Source organism: Nicotiana tabacum, chromosome 5 (assembly GCF_000715075.1).
Source record: "Nicotiana tabacum cultivar K326 chromosome 5, ASM71507v2, whole genome shotgun sequence".
In the NCBI taxonomy this organism is placed as follows: Eukaryota; Viridiplantae; Streptophyta; class Magnoliopsida; order Solanales; family Solanaceae; genus Nicotiana; species Nicotiana tabacum.
Window position 1 is genome coordinate 44,737,051 of NC_134084.1, and position 4,504 is coordinate 44,741,554.

The 4,504-nt window shown below is 36.4% G+C and overlaps 1 non-coding gene across 1 annotated transcript; it reads right to left on the bottom strand.

Annotated features, from left to right (window-relative positions):
- Nucleotides 1-221: 221 nt before the first annotated feature.
- On the bottom strand, nt 222-3,022 carry LOC107800794 (uncharacterized). The gene is made up of 2 exons (XR_012709211.1): nt 2,830-3,022; nt 222-602 (listed from the first exon to the last, which is right to left on the bottom strand). It is a non-coding gene; the product is annotated as an uncharacterized LOC107800794 (transcript).
- Nucleotides 3,023-4,504: the final 1,482 nt, after the last annotated feature.

Here is a 4,504-nt window from a genome sequence, read left to right on the forward strand (position 1 = left end):
CATAAACGCAGAACCAAAATCAAATCCAAACTCCACAAGATTTGAAACCAATATATTTACATAGGTTTCCCTCGATCCATGTAATTTCTTCAGAAATAGAACTAATATTGTCCAAAAGATGGCGAAGCACTACTATGATATATAAACCAACAACGTTTTGACTTTCCTATGCGAGATAAATTATCCTTTGTTAATTCAATCCATTATTCCATTTCCAGATGTACTCAGAAAGCAAAATATACAGTAATTTGTCCATAAATAAATAACTAGAGGCGACATTTTGCTCTCTGCAATTCAAATAATGTGACTACGAGTTCAGAAACATGTTAAAATCTTTAGAAAACATCATAAACTTGAGGGAACACCCTTTCAATTGATCAGAAATATTTTTTCTTTTGGTGGATTTGGGAGGAGGGGAGTGCTTGACTGCAACTGGATTGCGAGACTACAAATTTGTACCACCAAATGAAAACATCAAATTTTATGTTCTCTATTACAGATTATCTTGCAGATATCAGACATCGCAAAGATACATAATCAAGAAACAATGTCCGGCCATGTAGATGCAACAATCTGAAGATGGTGCTTTAGTTCCCTTCATCCTACAAGAAAAGGAAGAAGAGCAGCAATGTAAGATCTGAAGTTAAGAGCAAAAACAATCAGATTTGATAATGTGTTCATCCAAAACAAAGCAATACTACATGAAAATGGACATTGGTCCAACTCAACCCAAATTACTAAATCATGAACTGAGGATTGCCTATAAGGAGACAACAGCCCATCCCTCACTCAATGTGGAACATTTTTATCAGTATATAACATTCTTCCTCTTTTTTGATTCTCAAAAGGTGATGTTTTGCTTTTAGCCGCAAAATCAATCAAACAATCGATCAACCACGCCTCAGTCCCCATTAAGTGCTTTCAGGCAAAAACACAAAGGATGGAACTTTGAAGATATCCTGAACAACAATGATGAACAAACTGTTCCAAGTGTGGTGCTTTGAAAACAAAAGAGCCACATAGACCAAGAAAGAAGCCATGTTAATAGGCATCTGTGATATCCTTTTCATCATTGTCCCTTCTCTGCCTATAGGTATAAATGATGATTTGGCAATTCAGTGACAACCAGAACTAGAATTTGTCACATTAACTGCAAAAGCAAAAGTACTATGTACGAGAAACACTTGGAAAACAAAAAAGACACTTTGAATAATTAAATATGTTAAATTGGTGGGCGAACATAAAAGAGAAGAAGACATGGTGAAGTGCCAAGGAGCTGCTTTGACTTTTTTTTTCCCCACATTGCATTGTGCTCCTTACTGAATCCTTGGCAAGTAAAAACACCTAAGTTTCACAGATAGCTGCAACTACCCTAGTTCCTTTCATTTAGTTTTGGTGAAACAAGAAAAAGAAAAGGGAAGGCAGGGAAGATGCAGGATCTACAGAGAAAAAGGATGTTAGGGATGTCGAAAGGGAGAAAAAGAAAAAGAAGAGAGCTTAAATAAAGAAAAGTGGGAAAAGGAAGAAGAGGAAAGGCAAAGCAGAAGATGAGACCCTTGGTGATCCCAATGCAGGAATTCTTGGTTAACAGTTCTAAAAATATTTAAGCAACAGTTGAGAATCAATACTTATTTCTTAAGAGGTACAGCTTCCTATATGCAACAAAATATTTGATCTAGGAGATAAAGAAAAAAAGGATAACCAAAATATGGTTCTGAACTTTATTCACGTATGTTGTCCAAGCTCAAGTTCCTAGAGCTTTCTTAGTGCATCTTTCATGACAAAACTTCTACCACCATAAAGGGCACTTATTCTTATCTCGAGAATCAATACTTATTTCTTAATGTCTTAAAGCAGGGAGAAAGAGAAGCTCTTATGAAGAGCAAGGTTAGCAACTTTTTGGTACATTTCACTGGAGAAATAATGGAATATGGAAAGAATGATTATCAGCCCTCAATTCCAGAGGAGAGAGCAACCTTTTCCTGTCCATTCGGTGTAGCACTGTTCAACTCTGTAGTGCCTCAAGCTTTCACCTATTAAATGGAGGAAATATAGTCCCCAGCAATAACAGTTCTTAACTAATTTGCTTTCCCCGTGTAAAAAATTAGGCCAAATACATTGACAACCCCCTGAACTTGACACGATACTTCAGTTTGGCACCTTATCTTTGCAGGATACCTATTGTTCTGTTGTCTTGAGTCTTGACCCACTGACCTATCACCTATCAGATCAAAACAATGATAAGACCACATTTGATGGGTCAAAACATATCACTTGTGCACTTGGCATGATACTTTTTATTTGACTTGGCATGCCGCATCATTTCACACATTGCAGATCTCATTGGCTCCATTTTTTGACTTGGCGCGCCATGTCACTTGTCACGTGACACAAGTTGAGCCTTTAAGAAAAGATGACATCTAATTGACCTTGGACTAATAACATGGATTTATCATTTGTAGCACAACTAAAAGGACAAGCCCAAATTGAACTTTTTAATTAAATCCATATATATTGGACTTGAATAATTAATTCATTTATATTAGCCCAAAATATTTATTTGAACATGATTTGAAATTAAGACATTATCCAAATTTCTTATGGATTGAAGTCCATTTAAGTTTTAAATGTCTATAAATCCTCCTACTTCAAGACTTGTCGAAGTGTAGAGACTTTGCTGAATATCAAAGACTGGACTTGAAGTATTGTGAAGACTATCTATCTATATATATATATGTGTGTGTGTATAATATATATTTTTTATAAGACTACTTATATATTAGTATCAACATTATGCAAAATATGTGTGTGTGTATGTTTTTCTTATACATGTCAATTAGTCCAAGAGCGAGCTTCTTCCAGTCAACTCAGTCCATGATTTGTAGAGTTTGGCATCAATCTTGGGTTGCCAAACTGCAAACCTTCCTACAGTTTGTTTGGATCTACCTTTAAGAGAAAACTTAAATCAGAAGACATATGGGAGCGTCGGAAAGATGTGAGAAGCAAATTAAGAAACAATACCTTTCTCTCTCTCTCTTCTTTTTTTTTTTTTTTTTTGGGGGGGGGGGGGGGGGGAGCATTTTTTCTATTCATAGTGTTTTGAATTCTATGCTTATATTATGTCTTCGTTTCCAATGCTTTTGAAGATAGAGAAAAGAATAGACAAGAATTCTTGTGGCAATGGAACAAAAAAGGAAAAACTTTTAATATGGTCAAATAGGGCAATGTTACTTTAAAAAGGAGGGCTGGGTATCAAAAATCTAAGAATGCAAAACAAGAGCCTCTTAATGAAATGGCTTTAAAGATTCATTGTTGAAGTCAATGTTTTAAGGAAAAACACAATCACAGTGAAGTATGACCTCATGAACAACTGGTCCACAGATAAAAACAATCCTTCACATGGGGCTGGAATCTGGAGAAATATTAGGGCATGTTGGCCACTTTTTTCTACACTCATTGGTATGAAATTAGGAAATGGAAGAAGGTGTCTTTCTGGTAGGAGAATATGTGGCATTCACCTCTTAGAGATCAACTCTCATTCCTCTATAACCTTGCTCAAGATATCGATCTTACTGCTGCACAAAGTAGGGCCTTAACAGTAAGAACATCACTTTCAGAAGGAACCTACATAACTGGGAGTTACACAATATTTCAGAATTTCACAGCATCCTTGCCTCTTTCCAAGGCCTCAACAACAGAGAAGATCAGCTGAGATGAAAAAGAAAGGGCAATGGCACATTTACAGGAAACCCATGATACTTTTTGTTGCTTAAAGAAAATAACCAGACTACCCAGGGACCATGTAAACAAGTATGGAACTTTCACACACCAGTCAAAGTGATCTGTTTTGAGTAGTTAGTGACCAAAGAAGCTGGTTTGACTCAAGAGTCAAGACAACCAACAAATAAGAGGGATACAGCTTGTCAATAGTAGAAGTTATTTGTGCATTGAGGAGTCAGAAACTCATAACCATCTCTTCCTGCATTGTCCTTTCACCACAAAGATTTGGCATATGTTTAATATTTTGGGACTCAACTGGGCTATGCCAAAAGCAGCAGCAGATTTACTTTGTGCTGGCAGTGAAAAGGTCTAGCTAAGAATTTAAAGAAGGGTCGAAACAGCATATATGCTGGCATCTGATGATGTGTTTGGAGAGAAAGGACAAAAAGAGTTTCAGAATGACAAGAGAACTCCCAGCTGAAAATCAAATCTGATTGTGTTCCTTTGATTTCTTGTTAGCATAAATTAGAGAGGGTAAATGAAGCAGAAGCCATGCTACATTTCATAGAGTAGATAGTTGTCAAGGTGCTTTGTTTTTTCTTATCTCTCTTTTTTTTTTTTTTGGGTGGGGTGGGGGGGTGCGTGTGTATGTAATCACAGCACTTTCTTAGTGTTGGTATTTTTAACATTAATAAGACTTACTATATATACACACACACACTCTTCTTTGCAGAAGGTTGGTAAGACATAACATTTGGGTCCGTGACACATGATGCAAGTCAGA